General features: G+C 36.3%; 1 protein-coding gene across 1 annotated transcript in view; it reads right to left on the reverse strand.

Moving 5' to 3' along the window:
- Nucleotides 1–17,683, reverse strand: part of LOC120533861 (contactin-1-like) — a 388,538-nt gene extending 370,855 nt beyond the window's left edge. The window contains exon 1 of the mRNA XM_039760909.1: nucleotides 17,587–17,683. The gene's annotated coding sequence lies outside the window, so the exon portion shown is untranslated. The remainder of the gene's footprint in view (nucleotides 1–17,586) is intronic.
- Nucleotides 17,684–25,935: the final 8,252 nt, after the last annotated feature.

A 25,935-nucleotide genomic window follows, 5' to 3' on the forward strand; every position in this document is an offset into this window, starting at 1 on the left:
CCCAGTACTCAGTAAAGCATAGCTGCTTGTGTCCAAGTCAATTTTATTTGCAATGACTTGAGAGTTATATTTTAAAAATTCTAGTCCAGCCACTGACTGATGGATTTATCAAGATAAATTCTTATGGGTTCAAAATGGCTGTGTCCCACATCCTACTGACATACTGTGATGAGTGAGAGAGTGTGTTTGTGTCCTGTAGACCAGTAATCCCTCTCAGGAAGCAGGAGAGGAGCCATGTTCATAACCCAGAACATCAGCAGGCGTAATCACTACTGTACAAGACTGGCATGTAGGTGTTGACTGGGCAAGTAACTAAAATTTCCATCCCACATTTCAACATTACTGTGGCCTGACAAAGTCCTTCTATGAGTGAGCGGCCTGCAAACCCTCCAAATTCTACTTTGACCTCCAGGCAGCAAGCTTGCCACCCCTGCCTCCAGTACATACATCTCCATCATATGGCCTTCAGTGCACTTGCAATTCAATCACAAACAGTTCTTTTGAGGGCTGATAGAAAGATTATGCAACTCAAAGGTGAACGTGTACACAATGGTTAAGAACCACTATTCTGGGAAGGAAAAAATTATGGACATTTATGGTGAAAAAAAATGACAGTGAAAAAAAAATTAATGAGAGGGAAAGAAAAAAAGAATTTTGATGAAAGAAAAAAAAAAATTGTCTGGAGAATCAATGAACATAAGATCAAGACCAACCAAACAGATATTACAGCACACTGAATTGTTTCTCTATTAGTACGAAGCGAAAAAGGTTCATACCTTGTATTAGATAGATAGATAGTGTACATGCCACATGGGCTGGACGAGCATCCCGGCCAGAAGAAAACCCAGAGGGAAGGACTGGAAAGGGTGGACGGACAGCCCATTAAAACTAGAAGATATCGCTTGGGTTTTTTCATTCTCCCAGTACACTAGATGGCAGCAGCCCTGGTTGTTGGTGCCCTGTGGGAAGTGAGCAGGGTATGCTGGGAAATGTAGTCCTGCAGCCCTGCTGGGGTCATGGGGTGCCACAGGGAAACAAGCTCCCCACTGTGATGATAGACTTCCGTGTGACCCGAAGTACTTCAATTGGCAAACGCCCTGTCACTGGAAGTACACTCAGGTCTGTAATAAAAGGGACCACACTCCCTTATCCAGGCGAGTTAGAGCTGGGAGGTAGAGAGTCAACACTTGACTGGAGGAGGGCAGTGCGGTGGTGAGAGAATTATTGTAGAGAGAGAGAGAGCGAGAAACCAGTATTTTTGTGTTTGTTGTGACATATTTGAAGGGAATTTGATAAATAAAACAACCTTTATTTGAACCCAGGACTCTGCTTGTGTGCGTTTGTGTCAGGGTTTGGGCTGCCTGACGCCCGGGTTTCCATCACAAAAGATAGATAGATAGAAGTTTATTTATTCCCAGAGGAAATTTTGCTTTTTACAGAAGCTCATTAAATAAATGGATAGACAGACAAATAAATATATAAATGCACACACTATGGCCTGATGACACACCAGAATGACTTAAAATTAAAAAAAATTAAAAAGAAGGAAAAACTTCTGTCTTAGCAGTTGCAGTCACAATGAGGTACTATGCAGGTGTTTTTCCCATGGGTTATAATTGAAGGGCCAATAAATATACTAGAAAGCTTCTAAGTTCCAGAAGGAAGCATGACCATTGGCTGGGAAAGTTATACATTTAATTTTGACCACTGTATGCATGAAAAGTACAGAAATTTTAGGCCTTCTAATTTAGTTTCAATTAAAATTATGCTGGCGACATGTTACATGTTGATTATCACACAGAAGAAAAGAAATTCACAATTCTCTGCACATATGACAGTAATGACCCAATAAACTTTGTTCATACATTGAACAAAAAAAAACAAAACAGAAAAACATTGTACATACATAAGAAAAATTTAAAGACACACACACGCAAGGAAACGAATGATCCATAATAACTTGTTAAAACCCCAAATATGATATTGAGGTGGGGATAGGGAAATGTCGGCTTTAGATTTGACTTGTAAAAGTTCAGAACCTAAATGTTTAAAACTGAAGAAAATGGTTGTATCCCCAATTATTTCAATTTCTGGGATGTAAGCCAAGCAAAAAAAGTTGAGAACCCCTGCTCTGGATCATGTTCTTTTTGAATATTTCTAGTCACTTGGTTAATTTTGCCTTATTTTATCTTTTTCATGCTCATGAAACTTTACATATGAATTATATCATATACCTTCCACTGTTAAAGAATAAAATTTGCAAATAGCAAAACTGTAATCCTTTAAATAGCAAAATGGTATCCTATAAAATACACACATATGCTTAACCTATTTCAATTGACTTAGCAAATAAAAAATGTAAAAACTCTACCCTGATTGTATTCCCTGAATTGGGACTGGAAACCTGTTTTCTTTTTCAAAATTACAAGCATATAAGACTATTAAGTAGGAAGTGGATTAATGTCTATATTGCAATTGTTTAGATAACTCTTAGTTCCGTAAAATACCAAAAAAAGGGACTCTGCTCTGTTTGGCTCTTGAGCAAGGCCCTTAACCTGCAATTGCTGATTGCTGAGCGCTTTGAGTAGCGAGAAAAGCGCTATATAAATGCAAAGAATGATCAGTTCCACATCTGTTTATTCAAATCATCTAGTGTTCAGGCCTGGAACTGGGAGAAAACTACACCTAAACTGCACTGACTGTAGCACCTGGTTCAAAGGTTTTCCCCAAATTTATTTTTGAATCATTTTTGTAATCCATTATAATGTGCATGCTACATACTCAATAGTATTGTTCAAACTATTCATTTATTATGCACTTAAACGGTGTAAGAGAGCAGTTAGCATCATTTTTTTCTTTCAGCTTCCATTTTTAAATTTTACATTCCTTTTAATTAGCAAATATACTGGGATCTTGTATTTTACTTAATCACAGCTGAAGTCTAGACAGAGAATAAAAGCAGGACAGCAGCAGCTGCAAATTATCTGACAAAGTAAAATTGTGAAACAAGTAAGGATTTACTTCAGCCATGAAAATCCCTATCTGGAGTACTCTGATAGAATTCATTTCATGATTCTGCTATTAGGATAGCAGGCACGCTTGACATTAATCTCACTGGCTGGATTAGATGATTCATTGGTACAGTGTTTGCTGTAGTGACACTTTGTCTTTTTTTTTTTAACAATCACTCTGTACGTGTTATCTTCTTACAATATTTAGATGTTTTGTCCAAGCATTCACAAAAGTTAGAATTGTTTAATAAAGTCTTGTTTATTATCAAATTTCTTAAACTTAGAATCATATTAAATATAGAATTTATCAGGCTTTAGCCTTTCTAAAGCACATCAAGACAGAAAACAGCTCTGGGCCTCCTTAAATGTTAATTACATATGTTCTTTCACTTTATTCTTCGGATTTCGTTGTACAAATTGTAGTTATTGTTATCCTGAATTATTATTTGTTTTGGGCCAAGGCCTGTACTTATTCTAAAAAGCCAAAGAGGTGAAAATGTATAGTTATGCTTCCAACCTTTATAACCTTCATACACGTTTTTATGATTTTTTCCTGTTTAGAAGATTTTGTTGATTTATTGATGTACTCATAAAAGTTTCTTAATATTGGTAAAAAGGTTAAATCACATTCCAGGTCTAAAAAGTACATTTGTAATATCCTTTGAAAAGGATTTAGAGGTTTATGTTGACACAGTGTTTTCATCATCTAAGCAATGTGCAGAAGCTGTTAAAAGCACACACAAAAAAAGTTAGGTTATATTGTAAAAACTGTTGCAATTAAATTCAGGGATGTTATTCTTAGACTTTATAATGAACTAGTGAGACTGTATCTGGAGTACAGTACTTTGTACTGTTCTTGTTCCCATGCTACAAAAAAAAAAAAAAACACAGCAGCACCTGAAATTGAGTAGAGGAGAACACCCTAGGACTGAAGAACACATCATACTCTCACAGACTCTGATCCAGGTCTTCAAAATCCTCAAAGGCCTTGATCAAGTAGATTTAGCACACAGCTTAAGGGTGAATCGTGTACTGGAGGACATCAGTGGAATATAAGGGCAAGTGTGTTTAAAACTGAAGCCAGGAAGCACCTCTTCACACAAAGAGTTGTGGGACGGCTCTGGAACAAACTACCTACACAAGTAGCTGAAGCAGAAACCCTGACATCCTTTAAGACGAATCTGGATGAGATACTGGGACAGTTTAGCTATTAGCTAAACAAACAGGCTTGATGGACTGAATGGTTTTCTCTCATTTGTTAAGTGTCTTATGTTCTTATGTACTAATAAATTCTTCTCCTCATGTCATCTAAAGTAGAGGTACTGTGAGAAACCTGAGGCTAGTCCATGGAATTCTGGTTGCTCCAATGAATGACTCATCTTTTCCTCAGGAATGTATTGGAAGACGGTCATGACCAGAAAGGTCATAATGACAAACAAGAGGACATGTCTCTTGAGGTCTACAAGAAGTCAATCTAGGATCATTTCTTCCAGCCACATGGCCTGACACACACCTTTATAGGAAACAGTTGGGAAAGAGAGACTGTCTGTTCTGAATCTTCTGAAGCCAAAAAAAGCTCTTCATCCTTTGATGGATACCTAATCCACTTACTGTGTTATCAAGTCCATTGGGAAAAGGAATTCAAAGAGAAACAAGAGACTCTGAACTCATCTATAAGACCCCTAATAAACTCTAAAAATCCTAGTGGGTTATTAATTCTTGCTGGGACTATATACACCCATTTTTTCTATCTTTTAAATATCATAATGGTGACATCATTTCTCTTCTAAATAAGCAGAGCATCCCCTAGCAATCAAAACAAGCCAACAATACAATAAGCGTCTTATTCCTCTAGACATTATTCATTCAGCCAAAAGCAGTTATTAATTTTGAAAGTCTTGTGCCTTTGTCACAACTTCATATTTTCATTGAATAATTTACTAAATAACAGAAATTCACAATGTGCTTTTTGTTTGCAGCACATTTACTACTTTGCTATTGTTGTTTGTCAGTGGTCCAGCTTCCATTTTTCATTCCGGATAGTTATTGAAAAACAGTTCCCACACTGGAAACATCATGCTCATGACAAGAATCAGTTGTGAATAGATCCACAGTCCAGTAGTAGCACACATATTTGCAAATACCCATAATGCCTCACTCCTGGTTCTATTTTAAGTCACTATTTACCTAGCATGCATGTTTGTAGAAATGCAAGGAAAACCAGACTACTTTTAGAAAAATCTACACAGGCATGATGTGCCGTGTAGATGTAGCCAGAGTAAATCATGACATAAAGCAGGAGCATTTTGGGATTATGGGTGAGACGGAGAGGCCAGATAGCAGTTGATGGTAGTCTTATTACAAGAGCAATCTTTGTTATATAACAAATTTTGTTTCCTTCTGTTTCCAATTTTTTTCTGTTACTTTTGATCTCAATTCTTCCCATTTCAAACAGTGACAAATTGCATGCAAACTAGAAATAATTTAGCTTTCCTGAACGATTGTATTCCAACCATTAGGTAACATCTATTGTTGCTTTTTACATTACTTACTCGACCAATGCAAATACAAGCAGAGACAGAATGCAGCCCTGACATACAGTAGTAGCTAATTGAAATACTACCATTGTTTTATTGGACCATCTGTTTGTACTGTGGGTCCACTGTTTTGGTACAAACCTTGAATATTGATAAGGATCTTTTGTTTCATGCCATTATTGGTAATGATTAGGGATGATCTGTGACCATGATCAAAATCCAATTTTAAGTCTATAATATATACATAAATATATACACTGTCACACGTGTGCACTTGGGAGACAGCTTAAGGGCTCTGGTGATGATAGTTAGGCATCAAACCATGGGTTGGAACTGTTTGTTAATGCCTTCTCTCTTCCTCCCACTGCAGAATGGAAGAATGATGGCCATTCCATCTCTGATGTCACTTACGTTGTCCGCGCTACTGGACCTGCCCTTTCCTGACTGGAAGCCATATGACCAGCAGTTTGTCCATCTTTGAGTTAGTTATGTTTTAAACTTGCATCTATAACTTAATACATTTGGAGATGCTTGCAATGTGGATTAATGGTGCTTCCAGCAATGTAATCGAATCACAGTCTGCTGTAGCTCAACTGTGTAAATCTTGTTGCTTAACTTTTTTTCACCCCTTAGCACAGGCAGTGGGTAGTTTGGATTCCTTTGTATACTATGACTAACTATGTGCACCCAACTACATTGCGCATGTTAAAGTTGTCTGTGAAGGGTTCCCTGTTTAAACGCGGCTGCCAGTCGTGAACTGGGCCCTTTGTCGCATAGCATTATGAGTTTTTATAAGGGAAACAAAATTACAAAAGAAAACCCTTGGACATTGATTCGATAATAATAATAATAATAGATTTTATTTATAACGCACTTTTCATTGATAAGATCTCAAAGTGCTACAACAAAAGCAATAACCACAATAGTCGATAGGAACAGCCTACTTGGAATCACTGTTCGAATAGTAATTATGTGGTGGTGTAGGACCATTTCTGCTTCTGTCCGTTCACAGTCCGTCTCGTTTTCACAACGCTGTCGTTTCCTCTCACGATCTCTTCTCAACCTTTCTCCAATCTCACAGGTTGCTTTGTGGTAGTTCAAAGAGTAAGGCAATATACATGGAGCAATGGTTATAAAAGGGGAACACTTTAAAGCATAAATAGGGATCACTTCACTGACATGTGAGCAAGCCACGGTACAGAGACGCAGCACTCGCCGGCTACAACGTAACAATAATAATTTCCGGAACGTGCTGTTACGTTGTCATTCATTTTACCCACTGTCTTTCTTTCATTCACATGTTACGTAGGCACGTACCTTTTATCTTCAGCAATCTCATTCTCTAACCAGGCCTCAGGAGCTAACCAGCGTAACACTGTCCACCACCCCTTTCGTTATTCCGGCACATTGTTGACATCCGTGAGTAACAACAACGTACTAAACTGGAAGGTGGTCTATGCATGTGTGGAATTCGCGGACAAACAAAGATCAAAATCTAAATCTAAAGCACAACAATTTGTTTAGTTTGAATGTCTGTGTTTTGTGGTGTGACTGGAGTACTACAGTCTTCAGTAGTATAAGCCTGGAGGAAATTCTTAATGCAATTCCTATGTTTTAGCTGTCTCTCTACTGCCATCTAGTGCTTCTTCTTCTAATTCATTCGCGGACAAAGATCAAGATCCAAATGAAGATTATATATAGAGATTTTGTCTTTAGTTAATACAATGTTGATTAAAAAAAAAAAAAAAAGATATTTCAGTAACTTGTTGCATGCTTTTTGTTTTTCAAACTCTCAATTTTTGGGGTCACCACTTTTACGTTGTTGTTTCTTTTTCAATAATCTGTGAAAACATACATATTTGAACACACCACAACCATTTCAGTAGAAAATTAATTTGTTTTTCCTTTGACCTAATATCCACTATCTCTTAAATTTGCTAAAGTATTAAATGCAGCAACACTCTTTAGATACTAATTGTATTGTAGTATCTCTCCAGTTATTAATCTGTGAAACTGGCTTTCTTCAGAAAAGGAATAATAACAACATTTTTAAGTCACATAATATAATTCCTGCCTTGCATACACTACTGAACAAGTGGGTCAACTTGCCTGCTACAATAAATCTGTAGGGTAGCAGTTCAGCTGTTACATCATTAATACCTGCTGCTGTTTCATTCTTTAATCTTTAAATGGCTCCAGGAACTAAAGTTATTAAAAATGATCTAAGATTAATGCTAAAAGATTGCAGTGTGAAATCTAAATCAAAATTGCACACTACAACTGTTACTGGACAATTCAGCATTTACTAAGTGTATTAAAGCATACGGCTTGGTTGGCTTACATTTTAGCTGTTTCCTAGTTTTTTGCCATGATATTTACAGTAGATATAAATGAGCTTTGTTTCAATGCATTTTGACAAATCCTTATGATGTAATCTTTACTGTCCTCTTCTGATTTGCAAAAAAAAAAAAGATCTTTTTATCTGTACTGCTCTTAACTTCCTTAAGGTTTTGTCTGTACTGAATGCCTTGTTCACAAGAGCCTTTGGTGGTAGAAATTCACATTATTCAAGACATCAACAGCTAAACAGCTCAAAAATTTTGCTTTCAAACAAATAATTTTATTAAGTGATACATTTTATAATCTTGAATACTGGCTCTGTCTCAGCAGTTCATAGCCAATTTTAAATGTCTGTATGTGAATGGTACCCTATCCAAGGCTGGTTCCTTCTTTGCACTTGCTACTGCTAAGATGAAGTCTGGCCACTATGATCCTGAATTGGACTAAGAAGACTGGATAATGGATGAAAAAATAACCATTTTCTAAACTAACATATTATACAACTAGACTTTATTATTTTTGTTTATTCTTTTTCATGAATGAAATGTTCAGTATTGTGGCCAATATAGGCTCAAATTGGACATCACACAACTCTTTTAACAGACAAATAGGAATTATTCTTACAGCTGTTTTCAGAGGTTTGTACTGATGATGCGTAAATGAATAGAGTGTGTGCGCCACATACTGTATTTAGAAGCCTTTTTCTTTGACAGTAGTTTTACGTCAATGTTGTTGTTGATGACAGCAGTGAATTTGGATTTTAAATCTGTGCAGATTCATGTACTTTGATTAATGACAAATGATGTAGTCTTCCTATTTTTTATGAAAACTAGGGGGCTTCACCCCCTGCTCTCTTCGCTTGCCAACCCCCGTTTTTGTTTTTCCGGATACACACTTTTAAGATTTTTTTTTTTGTAAAAACAATATTTGGAATCTTTCGAGTCCCAATGTGCTGAATCTTTTAAATGAGGTCAGTGAGACATGTGTTTAATGACTTTGTACCATAATTCAGGATAGTTTTCTCTGTTTGGAATTTCAGCACAGACAACATGATCCACATCATCAGCAGTTAATAATTTTTTTTGCAAAGTAACCAATAAATGCATGTGAGGTAAACTCCGTTTTTGAAATTCTCTTGACTTAAACTTCAAAGCCTTACAATATTTACATACTTCCGACATATCACCTATGTCCATATATTCGATCTCTATTCGCCTTTTCGTTATTTCTCTGAGTAATAATTTATCTTTCTTTGCACTAATGCAATGTTTACTTTCTTTTTTTTTGACACTGCTTTTTTCTGCGTTCATATTCTGTATCTTGATCTGCATGTGTTTCGCGCCTACGTTTTTTATTTGAGTCTTTCAATTCCAGTTTTCATTATCTCTAATCTGCTATGCATGTGTTTGGCCCCCTTGTTTTTTAACCTTTTATGATGTTTTACTTTGTTATCTACTCTCTTTTATTTCTGACCTCGCTTTGCCCTGCTTTTTTTTTTATGGCACTTGGTCTGTGGTGATTATTTTCCCTTTTCGAGTAATAATTTCCATTTCTTTGCGTTCCTGCAATCTTTACCTTTTTTTTTTTAAATACTTTCAAATTTTCCTGCTTTCATATTCTTTAACTTTCTCCACATGTGTATTGCGCCAACTATTTTTTATAAGCCTTTCAAATTTCACTGCTTTCATAATCTCTAGCCTGCTCTGCATGTGTATAGCACCAACATCCGGACATGCTTTTTTTTCAATTCCACTTGTTCCAGGCTGATAATTATTTTCCTTATTTTCTGAATTTGCACCTAGATTATTCTTTTTCTTTTTTGTCTCTCCAACGCCTTTGAGTCTCTCTTCTCCATGCTGCTTTCTTCTTCACTTTGTTGTCTACATTTCATTTATAACGTACTAGCAAAATACCCGCGCTTCGCAGCGGAGAAGTAGTGTGTTAAAGAAGTTATGAAAAAGAAAACATTTTAAAATAACGTAACATGATTGTCAATGTAATTGTTTTGTCACTGTTATGAGTGTTGTTGTCATATATCCCCCTATACCCCCGTATATATAGCAAAATACCTGTGCTTCGCAGCGGCAAAGTACTGCATTAAAATTTTTCTTAAGAAGAAAATTAAACCTTTTTAAACTGAGGGAAAATATGCCAATAATTATTTGTTAAGGATCTCTTTGTATACCACATTGTCAGTTCGGCCCTTCGGTTGTAATATGACCAAGCTGTGCGCTGAGCTTACTCTTGAGCATGCAACGTACAGTTGGCCATGTGAACAGTAATCTTGTCTCAAATCTCACAGCTTGGATTGCTGCTGTCATAATCGGTTTGAGTTTCATGGTTTGTTTCAATTACGACAGTATTTGCAGGATTTGTTGTGTTGAAGTGACATTCGGCATCTGTCAAGCGTTGTAAGCACACAACCGGTTTCATCGATAAAATCACATCCAGCTTTTGGGAGTTTAAACATTCATAAACATCAAAGTGTCCACTACTGAAATCGTCACCTGTGAATCTAAGATGTTTAAGAGGCATTGGTGGTTGTCGAAAGATGTAAAATATTTGGCTATTTCGGTACACTTGAAAGCAACAACCGAACAATTCAGCGGCAGCCATCAACTCACATGCAGAACCATAGGTAAAGGGCTTAAATATTTCAGACTTATAGTGCTCCTGTGTGGTATAATTATCTCCTGTACCGTCATCAGTCCACACCTTGAACCTGTCCCAGTCATTCAATACATAAGACACAATGTTCCTCCGGATATCAAGAGTGAGCCTGATATGGCCGTGCAATATGTAACAAAGAGAATGGAAAAGGTAGGTGCCATCTTCGTGCATGGAAACCACTCGGTAAGTGACAGTTCTTTGGTCAATAGTGATCACCTCGATAGACATGGTAATGGGGGTTGGAATGATAAAGGAAATGGGTACCTGAGAAATGTAAATGAAGTCTAAAATACCTATACAATAACTATAATTGTAATAAACAAACAATAAAACAACGGAGAAGCCATGGATTAAACAAAAAGGCTGTAGTTATCAGTAGGGAGATGTGAATCCCGTGGCAAAGCAAGGAAGGGAATGTAGAGACCGGAGCGATGGACGGTCTTATATAGGCAGGCATCCAACAACGTGGGAGGCGTTGGGATGGGGGACCCAACGTCATCTCACACGGTGACCGAGCTGCAGGCTATGGACGTATATATGTACGTAAGTAGGATTCAGTTAGCGTTGGGAACCCGCGTACCAAATTTCTTGAAGATGGGCCCATAAGTAACAAAGACTGTTGAAAAGTTCAATATGGCGGCCGACAGTGGCATCATACCACCGAAATAAGTACGTACATTGGTTTCGGTTAGTGCAGGGAAGCCTACCAAATTTCAAGAAGATGGGGCCGTAAATAAGAAAGTTCAATATGGCGGACGTTGTTGACCGTTATGACTGTTACGCGTAGAATTTCGAAATGAAACCTGCTTAACTTTTGTAAGTAAGTTGTAAGGAATGAGCCTGCCAAATTTCAGCCTTCTACCTACACGGGAAGTTGGAGAATTAGTAATGTTGGAAAGTTCAATATGGCGGCTGACAGTGGCGTCATACCACCGAAATAAGTATGTACATTGGTTTCGGTTAGTGCAGGGAAGCCGCCTACCAAATTTCGTGAAGATGTGGCCATAAATAAGAAAGTTCAACATGGGGGACGTTGTCGACCGTTATCGACCGTTAGACCGCTACGTGTAGAATATCGAAATGAAACCTGCTTCACTTTTGTAAGTAAGCTGTAAGGAATAAACCTGCCAAATTTCAGCTTTCTACCTACATGGGAAGTTGGAGAATTAGTGATGAGTCAGTCAGTGAGTGAGTTAGTGAGTGAGTGAGTCAGTCAGTCAGTCAGTGAGGGCTTTGCCTTTTATTAGTATAGATTGTCCTTATACGCTTTATATACGCTGAGAGTCCTGGATCTGCGTGTGCTCAAAGTCAAAATACGACTGAGTGTGTTTGCTGGCTGCCCTTGCTATTATTTATTTGTAGGTAGGGCGTGTCTTGCAAGAATCTCATGTTCTACGTCATCACGAGACGGTCCTGGGTCAATCTCTTGGCACAAAGTCTCATGTTTAAGGTACCCGCGAGACGCTCTATGGCCAATCTCTCTAGTTTCATGGGTCTTTTAAGTGTCTTCCGTGATCTTAACGTGAAGATCATGTATTGTCACCCTACTGTTTCTCACCAGGATTTTTTTTTATAATAGAGAGATAGTTATTTTCAGTATACAGAGTTGAATTTATGACTCTAAGTTGTCCTTCTACAAATGACTATGGATGTGTGTAGATTTATATTGTGAAGGCTTAGCATCTCATCCAAGTTTGGTTCTTGTCTTGCATCCAGTAACAATGGCAAAGCTTGGGCTTTGCACTGTATTGGAAATGTTGGCTTAAAAAATAGATAGATGGAATAATACACAGGAAAAACAAAATACAAAGGATTGAGTAAGTAATCGTTAATTGACTGAAGAACATGTTAATCACAAATTCAGCTTTTTGAAGTAAGACTTGGACAAATTTTTATTGATATATATTATCACAATACCTTCAGCTGTGGCACATGTACAGTAAAAGCATTGCTGCCTCACACATGCTGAATTCTGGTTTCAAATTCTTGCCCAGTCTTAGTTAGTCTTTGAACTGTTTGGATTTGCTTTCAACACCTAAGGACACACGTTAGGATACTGGGCAGTTTGATACTGGTCTTTTAATGGACTGTATCCACATCCTATTTGTTTCCTACATTGTGTTTGATGTTGCTGGGAAGAGCAAATGTTGCTGTACCAGAACAAGCAAGGTCAGACTATGACTGCATAGATAATTATTCATGTTTTTTTAAAGGTGTAGAGTTACTGGTCAGCTTAAACTTGCTTGCAATCTCCAGTTGTTTTTTTTTTCATTTTTAGCTACCTTTTTTCTTAACCCTGTTTCACTTACGCATAAACTCTCAACTTGCTTACTTTTAGCAGGTTGCCGCATCAGTGGGTATCAAAGGCAAAAATTCTGCAAATTGGTGTAAATAAAAAATCATTTAGAATGTACCACATTAAACTGTGTTAACCTAATTATGTGTTAATGGTATCTCAGAAATCAAAGGATCAAAAAACAGTTGGACATATTAATGGTCTATTTGTCACTCTGGGCCATGTAATAATGTTATAAGGGTTATTTTTTTATTGTTGTTGTGATACTATTGGACTTGGATGAGATATACAGAGGAAGTGTTCTTTTAAACATAGCAAATTAATATTATTTCTCCAAAACAGTGATAACATTCCAGAAAAAAACACTACTAATCTGTACATTTTTTCCTAATATCCCACTTCTTATATTTAAAATTGTATATTTAGCACATAATTTTATCCAAATTAACTTAAAAACAAAGAAAAATAAATGCCCTCCCTAAACCAAGAAATTTCATAAGTACTAATCAAATTTATATATATATATATATATATATATATATATATATATATAAAATGCAGATATAGTAATTTTTGTATTTCATGTTTAACAAGTGCAGTGTAAGTGTTGATTAAGTGTTGCATACCTAACCCGAAAGGCTACTGTAGGGTACTGTAAGTGCAAATACGAGGATGCACTGATTGCAGGACCTCTTTGTCAATCAGTGCCAAAACTGTGAGCTGACTGAACTCCTAGTAACACTTCTAGATAATGAGCTTTGGAAGTATTGGCATGAATAAAAGTCATCTCTTTTAAAACTCATTTGACAAATACGGTAATTCTGCTCTCATTTGTGAATGGATAGTTCTTTGAATGCGAGGATATTTTTCTACAATTGACATTTACTATCATATGGAAACAGCAGAATGTAGAAGCTAACAATGATTCTTTTGCTTGGAAGGACATCAAAGCCTTGGAAATGACTTGGTGGGAACAGCCTAAAAGCATCTAAACTGAACTATGATTCAGTCAACCTCCAAGATAACTTTTTTACAAAGATGCAGTTGGCTTAAGTTGAAATGAAAATGTTAGAGTTCCTTGGAAGATTTTGTAGCATACAGTATAAAATTTAATTATTCTCTGTAAACGTGAAAAATGTTCTACACTCTAAATTTTTTTTTATTTTCTCAATAACTAAAAGCTATGAAAACAAGGAATAGTGCATTATTAGTGGCAAGAGACTGCTGTGTTTTTCTTTGGGAAATGTCACCACTAATTTGAATAAACTAAGATTAAGAAATATTACCACACATAAACTAGATACCATCCATCCATCCAAACAGATACCTATGAAATAATTATATTATTAAAACTGCAGTCTGGAACAGCATTTTAATGAAATTGCATAGTAAATGGGCGATAGCTGGGTGCATTTTATAGATTAATTTTACTACATAGTTGTATTGTTTTTTTAACACATTATAACTTGTTTCTCTTTAAGTACTACAACTTTAATTGAAGCAATATATGAAATTAAATGACATAATAATTCTATAATGTAATAATTAGTAATTAATAATGTATACATAGAATGGCTTGCATGGGCACTCTGCCAGTTCCCAAACTCAAACAAATTCAAAAAAACTAAAACTATAAGGGAAGCGAGGTTGTATTACAATGGAATAAAGAAAGTTACAGGAGTTTGGAGGCAAATCATAATAAATGAGGCAGTAAAAGAAAAATGAAAAGACCCTTCGCACCTCCCTCTGTCATCTCCTTCTACCTTTCTCTCCAGGTCAGGCCTAGCCACACAAATATCCTGAGACAGTCTGTCCAGAGCTTATTTGAATTTCCCCTTGGGATTAATAAAGTATCTATCTATCTATCTATCTATCTATCTACTCTGGCTGCCCCAGGTATCTCTGCCAGACCTATTTAACCAAAGAGCCAGACAAGCCTGCTGGGGCCTCAATAGCAGCCCCCTTACTACCCGCTCTTATATGGCATGGGAATGTGAAGTCTTTTACTGTGAACTCTCCACTCTCTTTCCACTATGTATACATTTCCTGGATCTCCGCATGGTATCCTTGCCAGGACAGGATATTTGTGGCCTCCTATCACCTTTACGATCTCACCATTGTTATAACCTAAGCTATTGCAAATGTCTACGTTTAGTTATATTGTGTATTATCTTCATGATATGTAGTTGAACCTCCCACGTTGTTAAAGCAAGGTAACCTGCAGAAAACCTTTGAACTTTTGATTGATCCTCTTAATGCTAAATCACTTTTTAATGTTGCTCATCTGTGTCTTGTTCTCTATAACTACAATATTTGAATATAATGACTGAGAGCAAATATTTGTAATGGTCCGGCTCTTGAACTGGAAAAATCAAGCATTCACAATTAAACTTTAACATATCGTCATATTTTGTAAACTGACATTGGTCTTCTTGCTTGTGCCAAAGTGATATAAATACAATGTCTGTTTTTATACTAATAAACTCCTTTCCATTGGAGCTTATCTGCCAATAACAAATTGATGGTAAAAATGAAAAGGAGAACATCCTACAATCACATAATAGAGGTTTACTTCATATACTGTAGCATCTTTTAAGGTAATTCTTGCAGAGCTAACTACACTCTGGTTCTTTTCCTGGGTCGTATGGTTCTCCATAGGTCATTTGTTTGACAAAGAACCATTTAATTCTGGGAAGTGTTCTTTGGACTTTGAAAAGGTTTCTATTGTGTGAACAAAATAGAATGATTTAGTGTATAGTAGGCTACCTTGGAGGATACTAAGAGCTCAAGAAAACCTGGCATGTGAGATTGTTTGCACCAAGAGTCCTTTTAAAATTAAGAACCAATTGATATTTCACAATTCTGTAATTGTCTGGTCGTGTTTCTTATACAAACATGACAAATCTTAAATAACAAATAAAGCTTTTTTTTCCCCTGGAACCTCCATTAGGATGTTTTGTTTTTTGGAACCAAACATGGTTCACCTATGGCATCGTTCTCAAGAACCACTCTAGAAACTTTATTTTTATAATTGTAGACTACAATATAAAGTGACAGAAGGAAAAGAGGTAGAATACAAGAAAATTCAAATCCAGATAAACCACTAGCAATGTCAGCAGTCACCAGGCAAGTCTCAACTTTTTTCAACCTTGACAAACCCACACCATACTTGGCTGAATTGTATGCAGTTTCTCCATGCACCTTACAGCTATACCCTTGCAGCAGCAATGATCATAACCCAGAGTTTAAGGACATCTCCATAGTTGCAGCTTCAAGCAAACGGCTATATTTGGCCATGTGGGCTTTCTACAAAAATAAAAAAATGACTTATGGATTCCTTCCACATTCAATAACCTGCTAACCAATACTAACATCATGCACAGCTATTAAATATATTCATAAAGAATATTGCTTAAGGGCAGCATTGTTTTTGATGGCATGATTAAACTGTTCCATGAAAAATTATACCTGCTGTTGAAACTATATTTCATTGCATTTTGAAATGATTGTTCTTTGCGTCTTCCAGGTGTTGATCAGTGAACCTATTGTGTAGCCCACTCTACCATGAGATCATGTAAACTCTCAATTCTGAAAAGCAGGGTGTGTGCACTGAACCCAAATTAGCAGGAAGTACAGTTTAAAAGGGTGCATTATCGAGTGTGTTAAGATAAGAGCTGGAAGACAGGTCTCAGCAGAGATCATGTAACATAGCAACTAGCACATGCCCCTCTGTTCCCCTCATCATCCCCTTTCCCATCCCCCGCTCAAGTTTTGCAAATTCATTGAATGCATCAGGTGGGAAGAAGCATCTTCCAGGTTGGGATAATCACAGGATGATGCAAGCAAACTGATTACATGTTCATATTAGACGACGGAAAAAAAAAGACCGATCTGGTTAGTTTCCGCAAGGCAATTAAACGATCTTTACATGTTGGTTAGGCGTGCAAACAAATCAAGGGTGGAAGATCATTTAATGACACGCCTTCTGCAGTTGTAATCCGGCTTGTGCACAGCTTGTGACACTAAATCAAAGTATAGCAACAACCGCTGGACAAGCCCCCCGGGCCTGTGGGCTCACCGCATCGCTCAGCTGCGCATCCACCTCTCCCTTTGCACAGACCCCAATCCCGACACTGCAGTCAGGAGACCTGGTGCATCTCTTATGAACCACGAAAGAGCCAGATGCTGCATATGTAGGTTTATTTAAGCATCGTTGTCCTTTTTAAAGCTCGTATTTATTCATATTAATAAAACAAGAAGAAACTGACAAAATGTATACCCTTCAAAATGCTCCAATACCGTTAAACGCCCTAATATACAAATTCTTCAGCATATATATTATATAGATAGATAGATAGATTTATTAACGTCGTTCCTGCAATATTTAGCGATGATTATAAAAACGCTCAGCAGCCCTATGCCGAAAAATCCTTGATTAGATAGAATAAATAAAAGCGGCACCCCGCACGAAACACTTTTATTTCATCTGCACGGATTCAATGTAACACTTGTGCATGTATTTATTCTGTATAATATTTCACTTAACAGTATAACTGATTTATTTAACAGTAAGCATCAATGGCTGTGTTCCAAAATCAGGCATATTTCTCCATACGTTTCCTTTTTTTTACCATGCATCATAAATGAATGAACATATTTAGTCATTCAATGAGCACATCTCCTACAAGGACGTTTGAATTCCACTTATTTCCCCGTGTCCTCATTTCCTTACCTTTACCGGCGAACCGTCTATCTTACAGCCTCCGCATAACGCACCTGGTCAAAGCCGCACTGCCTGTCAACCTACCGCGCATAAACAGAGCTTGTATTGTTCTCCGATTGGTGCACAGAGCCTGATTGACAACCTGAATGCGACCGCTCGCTGCCTCTGTTGCGCTCAAAGAATGTCAGTCATAACGAAGAGGCGGGGCAAGGATGCTAATAGCTGCAGTGGGTCTGCAGTCAAATGCCACACTACAAGGAATCATGAAATCACGGAGCTTTGTGCAGCTGCTCCACTGGCAGCAGACGGACGAGATGAGGTTATGGGGGATGGGAAGTGTAAGGGTAGGCTTCATCTTCAGATATGTACGTGTAGAAACAGCCATCCCGTAGGAGGTTCATTTCACGTCCTAATAACGGCTATCTGAAAATAATTAAGGTGGGGTGCTTAAAGGTCATACCGATCTTCAATTGATGACCGTCTATCGCATTATACTCAGAAGCCACTAACAGGTGAATTGTATTAGTCAAAAGTTCCTCTATCTAAAAGATTTCACAGATTATATTACGGACTGCAGATACATGGATTCAGCTGCCGACCCTGTCCGTAGTCTGTGGGGAGTTTGCACATCCCCCTGTGTACAGTATTACAGTTTTCCGCATTCAAAGACTCGACAGTTTTTAATTCATTGGCGACTCTAAATTAACTCGGCATGAGTGAATATGGGTGTGGTGCGGCACAGGGAATGTGATTATACCCCACGAGAACCTGGCCTTTAACAACACATTGTGCTCAGGTCTTTTTAAGCAGATTCAGAATGTGAATGGTTTCTTGCTTGTCCATAATCAGGTATTTTTATCAAACGTTTTATGGTAAATTGTGACACTCCATCCAGGCACATTTTTTTTTTTTTTGCCACAATTTGTTTTTCAAATACTGCCTATGTTTGGTAAAGGTATGAGCAGGACCTTTAAAGAAAATAACTTCCATTGGAATATTTCCCCTTTGATAACTAATTAGCTTTTCTACTCTGTGATGGATGTCTAAAAGCTACTGTTAAAGTTCTGATAATAGTGCACGTTATTCATTTATTATGCGTGGTTTGCAACCTAGTAGGGAACAGATGCTTTTAGAAATGGATGCATAGTTAATGTATCAACCAGTAATTATAATTCAGTCAGCCAATCTCCTTTAGAAAGAGTTCACTAAAACAGAGTCCATGGTTTTATCTGTTAATTAAACCTTGGAACACGCATATAGTTAAATGAGTGGTAACGGTATGCTTTTGTAAGTATAGTAATAAGACTGTTTATCATTAAGGGTAAGCTTTGACTTTTGACTTTGGTCACCCACACATTTTCATGTTTGTTTATAGAAACGGATACCTTTTTTATCAAGTTGCCATTAAAAATTCAGCCAAGATATTATTAGTGTTGCTAATGGCTATTACTACTTTGAAATGAGTGATTTTTTATTTATTTTTCACATACAGTTTAAATGCAAACCCAATTTTTAGCACCCATTCCTTCAGTGTCCTAATAGTTAATTTTCTTAACCTGAATTAGTCATGTGTAAATGCTAATTGTTTATTGCAGAAATCTTTGTAATTCAGTTTACACCAATGAAACCTGTTATTCTGTTCGCTTGTGTTGCAAGATACTGTAACTCTTAAAATTCAATAGTTGGTTCAGAATGGCCATAATAAAACAGCTTTCACAAGAAACTTGTCAGTTTTTTAATGTTTTATGCGATAATGGTAAATGTATTATGTGTGCTTCATAAACAGGGGATTTAATGAAGAAACAGTAATTTAACTATGACAGCTGCAACATACAAAGTCTTAGTTCCATGAGAGGAGATATGCCAGTGGATGTATAGGGAATCTTTATCCATACCTTGTGAATAATGACATGTGTGATGTAGTACCAAGGGTTGCTGTTGTTGGTTGAGTAGCACCCCCTTAACAAATTGGCCTAAAGCATATTTCATGTATAATCAGCGTGTATTGGTTAGGTACTAATTATGTACAGTATTGTCCCAGGATGATTTTTATTAGTGGGTAGCTCTGGTTGCTGACTAGGGGGTATGTGTTCCTTCTTAGAGAGGTGGAAATTGTAAATAATTAAATACATAATTGAATAATAGTAGCAGTAAATAATTTTATAGGGTAATGCAAAGAATATCTTTTTAGAACAGTTTTTTTTATTTTTAGATTTAAATATTCATAAACATTGTAATTAAGTAAGGGTAAAAAAGCATACCCAGAAAAAGATATGCATACATATTTGAAATTGAATCACATCCACAGATGGCACATCAATAAAAAAAGGCATACACCTTTTTAATCATGTCATTGCCTAAATGCAGTGTTAGATTTACGTCTCAAAACAACTCTCAAGAGCATTGTGGCATGTTTTTCATACTGGAAGTTAACAGATCATCAGTCAAAACCTGATACTAGACAAATGTCACCCAGATTGAACAAATAAAACAAAATTTGAATATTTATGTTATTTTTCTTTTAAAACAGTTATGCCATGTCTTATAGTCTTAGCTAAAATGTAATTGGTAAGTGGGTTAAATATCCATGTATGTTATACAGTCTTTTGATCAATAATTGAGAACAAATTAGTTATTAATCATCCTCACACTTCTCCATGAAAGACGTCTACTACATTGTTCGAGGCAGAACCTCTTAGGCACAGCAATATTTTGGTATTCCTAGTGTATACTGCCAAAGTATCTCCATTTCTTAAATGAGAAGTCAAGCAAAATGACGCCTTTTATTGGCTAATTGAATAGATTACAATATGCAAGTTTTTGAAGCAACTCAGGCCTCTTCTTTCGGCAGTTTGAATATTGTAATCTGTTCAGTTAGCCAATAAGTTAGGCAATAAAGGTGTAATTTTGCTTTGCTTCTCATTGCATCTATAATGGCTAACATGCTACAACACTCCACTGTTTCTTAAAAAAATACTCATTCAGACTGACCCATCAGTATTTCATCTTCAGTTCAAAAAAAGATCACTTTCCTGACAAATTCGAACCCTAATTCAAAGCAAATCATGGATCTTTCAAAGGTAGCATATCTTACATTAAATCTGTGAAATATCTCTAGACCACGATATTACCATCGCCACATTTGACCAGTGATATAAGAATCATAATGTAAAATCCTGCGTTTCTTATTTTCTACAGGTATAACAGGACTTATATCAGCCAAAAGATTTGACCTTTGACCCATCGCTCCATAAACCATTGTTCCAGAAATCTTAAAGATCAGGTTTATTACAATAAATTTGATGCAAGCACTTTCATTATTATGAGTCAAGAAGTAAATTTCATCTTGCTAAACTGTTTTGAATCCCATTTTCATATAGTTTATCTCTAATGGTGCAATTATGAACACTGACTTAGTATAAGCCTAAGTCTGTCATTTTGTATGACGTTATTTCTTCACAAACATGGCATACATAAAGGTGTGTTCTCAAGTGAAGTATTTTAAATAAAAAAATACAATAAATAGCCTGCTCTAGTGCTTTAAAATTGAGGTGAAGGGTATTGGAGCCCAAACATAAAAACAAAAGCCCTAACCCTAACCCTTAAATTGCTGAATATGTCCACCTGGAAACAGCAAAGTTTCTGATAAAAGTAAATAAAAGTAAACTGAAAGTAATACATTTTATCACTGATTCCTGGTACTATTTTCTTGATGTAAGGATACAGTTCCTACTTACTTGTCTCTCACAGAATCCATCATGACTGGAGTTTTAAAATAAATCCCAGGCATGCTGAACCATATTCAAGTATATTCCCACCAATCAACAACTAAAAATGACTATATTATTTCATGATAATATCTGCATTTTTTTGCAAAGATATTGTTTGCTGCCACCAGTATCATTGTGTCTGATAAGAGAGAGGTTCAGTATGTGCATAACATGCAATCAAGTACATTTAGTTTTAATTAGGTTAAACTTTACAGATTCATTGACACAAGTGGAGTGGTAGTGCATAACTGTCACCCCTACTTCACAATTCTACACGTATTCTCCGTGTATTTATGGATTGATTAGTATCAGCCAGTGTATTTAACTGTATAAGATAACCTGTTTTAATGCCGAACACTGTAAATATTGGCCATATGGTGACGGGGTAACAGTGTAAGAGTAGCTGTGTCTGGTTCCTAGTTTACATTTGTTATTTTTTGAGGCATTTCCTGTGGGCCATAACTGCTGAAAAGTATGACTAGGAGCATTATGCTTTCTGAACTACAGCGCTATGATTTGTTGGACTAAACTGTTATTTGGTCTGTGCCTTATAATTTCAGTGTTGGTGTTTGTTACAATATTACAACTAGTGGCACTTTTGTTTGCTTAGGCATTTCTAGGGGTGGTTTAAGCCTCCACAATCTCTCTTTGGCTCTCCCCTTGCACAAACACTCACACTATCTTAACAGATCAGTTTAGAAAGGTGAATTACCTAACATTCATGTGTTTAGGTTATCAAAAAAGTAGGATATTCAAGGAAATCTCATGTGTACCCAGTCACAATGTGCAAAAGCCATACAGAGAGCAAGTGAGCTAGGTTGATTCCAGTAATGCTAACCACTATGTTCTTTTGCTACCCTATAAAGAAAATAGCAACATGTGAGAGGAAAAAGCAATAAAAATGTGCTCAAGAATGAAAAGTCAGTTTGACTTCATAGGCATCAAGAATTCTCAAGGTACTGCTCAAAAGCTTGTGGATAAAGCCTGTTTATCAGAAATATGTCAATAGTTGTAATGAAGATTTTATGAGGAAGAGTACTAGAATTTAACCTCTTCATATACCTTGTCATCTTTGAGAATTCTTTCAACATGATAAAGTGAAAGTTAGAGAAGTACCAGTAAGTATAAATTCTGAAGAAAAATGATTTGCAGAAGAAAGGCTAAAGGCTATAACTTAGACAAATAAAAGCAGAAAGAGCTGTAACTGAACAATGATGAATGTTATGAATCAAGCATACAAGAAGGATGGTGATTGCTTGTAGATAGGAGCGTAAAGGACAGGAGCAAATGAATACAGCAGTTAAACTAAATGGAGAGAAGTCTGATTAAGTGAATTAAGTGTGTAATTCAGTTTTTTTTCATTCAACAGAAAAGTGAATGTACAAGCAGAACAAAAATGATGTTACAGGAAGCAATGGACAAGTGAATGTTTAAACAGGACACTGTAGAGGTTTGTTAAGATTAAATTAAATTAATAATGTTTACACAAGGATGTTGCTGAATGAAGAAATTAGCACTTTTGAAAAAGTGAGGAGTGCTAAGTGACAAGAACATAAGACAGATTATTATGTGTTGTAAGCTTTAGGTGAATATGAAAAACATTTAAAAATTGTACTAAATCAAAAAGAATAAAGGACCTGGGACACATTCTAAGACAAGAAAATTAAAAAGACAGAGAACAAAAGTGTAATATTATTATAGGGCATAAAAAAGAACAATAACATAATAATTGGAGTCAAAGTGTGGCGCAGAAGCAGTCAGTGGTTAAAAGAATAGCTGCAGAACTAGAAGAGTTTGAAAACATACTGATATTTCTGGTTTTATTGTTACAAAGATGTGCATTTAGCATGGACATAGTGAGAATAATACATAAATGAGAAGCAACAACACACCAAATCAGCAGTAACTTCAAACTGACCCATGAAAGTCTGGGTAAAAAATGTGAAATTGTCTCTAAACCAATATTTTTTCACTACAAGATCTCTTGTTACATTGCATTTTTCCTTTATCTGCTCTTAAAGTCCATATTGCTCCTTACTGTAAGCAAACAGAAATTAAACTGAGTATCACAATAAAGAGATTGCATATGGCAATGTCTTTCAAATGTAGCTCAGCATATTGATGGGGTATATTGATTGTATGAAATGTGCTGTCGTTTTTGGAAAATCAGGAGAGTGTTATCGCTAAGATAAAAAGTACTCAAAAGCCAGTCATTCTGCAACACTTAAATATTCTATTTTATAAATACGCTGCACCAGAAGACGGATGTGCATTAGAGTTTTAAGTGACTAATTATGGCGCAAGGAACAGTATATCAATATTTTATTAGGCTATCTTGTCAACTAAAATATTGATGCCAAAGAATAGATTTCTGTTTTAGGAACAGGGTGGATGACAAAATTTCAAAAAGGTCATCTCTACCCACAATTAGTTGCGCATATTAAAGCACACTAGTAAGAAAAACTTTGAAATCGTGGTGCTTAGAATGAACAAAAGAAATCTTAAATAGCACTTAAAAATCATGTAGAAATTATATTGTAAATTATAATGTATTTGTTCCATAAATGTCTCAAATGGCCGGGTGTACAATAATGTTTTTAATGAGCACAGTATTTGCTAGCGCTGCTTGCAGCACATTCATCAACTCCATATAGTAGGTCAGCTGTCTTATTCATACCAGAGTTGATGGACTGAATGTGACAGGGCTGTGGCAGTGATGTGTTTAATACCAGGACAACAAGCACAGAATATGATTAAGTTAATTATAAAAATTGTCAAGGCTTTAATGATATCTGGGTCCTGCTCACCAGGTCTTTTCTGGAGCTTAGACATGCAGTATATTTCCTTTGTCCAAGCTGAATGTCTCAGCAATGTTCTGTTTCATAATCAGAAATATTTATAGTAAACCCACACATCATTTTGTGGCCTTCAGAGGAATCCGGGACATGCTGTTACTTCACAATTTACTCACCTGAAAGTTTTGTGGTCCTTTTTTGCCTGAACCACTTCCTGTTAAAGTGAGTTTCATAAAGCTGCAGTGAGCAGAAGAGAATGTTAACAAGGAACTACTACTCCCTGTCAGCTCTTCACAAAATATAATTTAGGAATACTTAACTCAGTTAGTGAACTTCTTTAAGTTTGGAAGGCAATTAGAGAAAACAGCCAGAATATACAAATCATATTAGAGGAAAATTAAAAAGAAAGGTGAATTTTGTGTTTTTCTTTTGTGGTAAAAAAAAGAAGTGATCACACAGTTACAATGCCACATAATCCTTTTTCATTATTTTGCACATGTGTTATGCCATTTGAGATAATACCATTAATACATTAGCCCAACAGGATTGCCAATCCTATTAACCTACATTTTCCAAAATTAACAGAGGTTTAATACTTGAACATTTATGAAATCCTACTCTCTACCACACTACTAAATAATTAATCCCATGTGCCCATAGTTCTTTATGTGAGGAAAAACTTGTTAAGTTTTGTGCAAAATTGACTCTCAGAAAGTTTTCATCTGTTTCCCTGTGTTTTTGTTGAAGAACTCATTTTAAAGTAACTCCTGGAATCCACTGTATTAATTCCCATCATAATTTAAAACACTTCAATTATGGAACTTCTTATCTCCATTTGCTTTAACTGAAAACTTTCAGCTGTTTCAAAATCTCCTCATACCTCAACTAAATGTTTTACTCTGGACTTTCTCTGGCACTGCTATGCATTTTTAGATGCGTTCTCATATAATGTTTGAAGCACCTATAGTGATAGCCACCTCTGTGGACCAATTTGATTGAAATGTGGCACACATATTCGAGACAATTCAGTTTTCATTGAGATATCTTGAACAGCCATACACAGTTTTAAAATTGCAAAATCTCTCATTGAAAAGCATTGTGGAATTTGCAAACTCATCTAACTTAAAAAGGAGAAATGTTCTTTACAACTTCAACTACAAGTTAGTTTACTGTTTCAGTTTCATCTTTAGAGCTATTACTCCAACGTGTATATTTTGTATATTTTCACCTGCAATAAATGCTACTGATGGCAAACAGATCCTCAGCACAAGTTAACGAGAAGCCAGTAGACTGTGTGCAAAGCATAAGAAGTCACTTTCACTGCTGGCTGCTTAAGCACGCACCAGACTGCAATCCACTTATCAGCAACTGCAATGAAGTAAGCAGTAACACCGCTGCATGCACCTTCCTCTTCTTGATGCTTTAATTAGTAATGTGTAAGTTAAATGATATCTCCAACTGCAAAAGTTTTAAATGAGAGCAAGAGAAATTAGGGTTATCTACAGTACATGTGAATGAAGTACCCAGTGGCCTGTCAGCTGTTGAGCATAGAGCAAATAAAAAAGTTAGTCAGTACTATTTACCTTACACCCTCCAGATGCAAGTCCATTAACAGGACTGAAAGATTTATTTAAACAAGTTCTTAGCTCCATAGCACATTATAAAGATTCAGTATTTCACTGTTGCTACTGTATAATTTACTAGGATGGCCAGATGTCCAGGAGACGGGGATGTCCCAATTTCAGGCTGGGCGTCTTGATAAATAACTGAAGAATTTCAAATGTTTTTAAATG

This window comes from Polypterus senegalus, chromosome 8 (genome assembly GCF_016835505.1).
Source record: "Polypterus senegalus isolate Bchr_013 chromosome 8, ASM1683550v1, whole genome shotgun sequence".
Lineage (NCBI taxonomy): Eukaryota > Metazoa > Chordata > Cladistia > Polypteriformes > Polypteridae > Polypterus > Polypterus senegalus.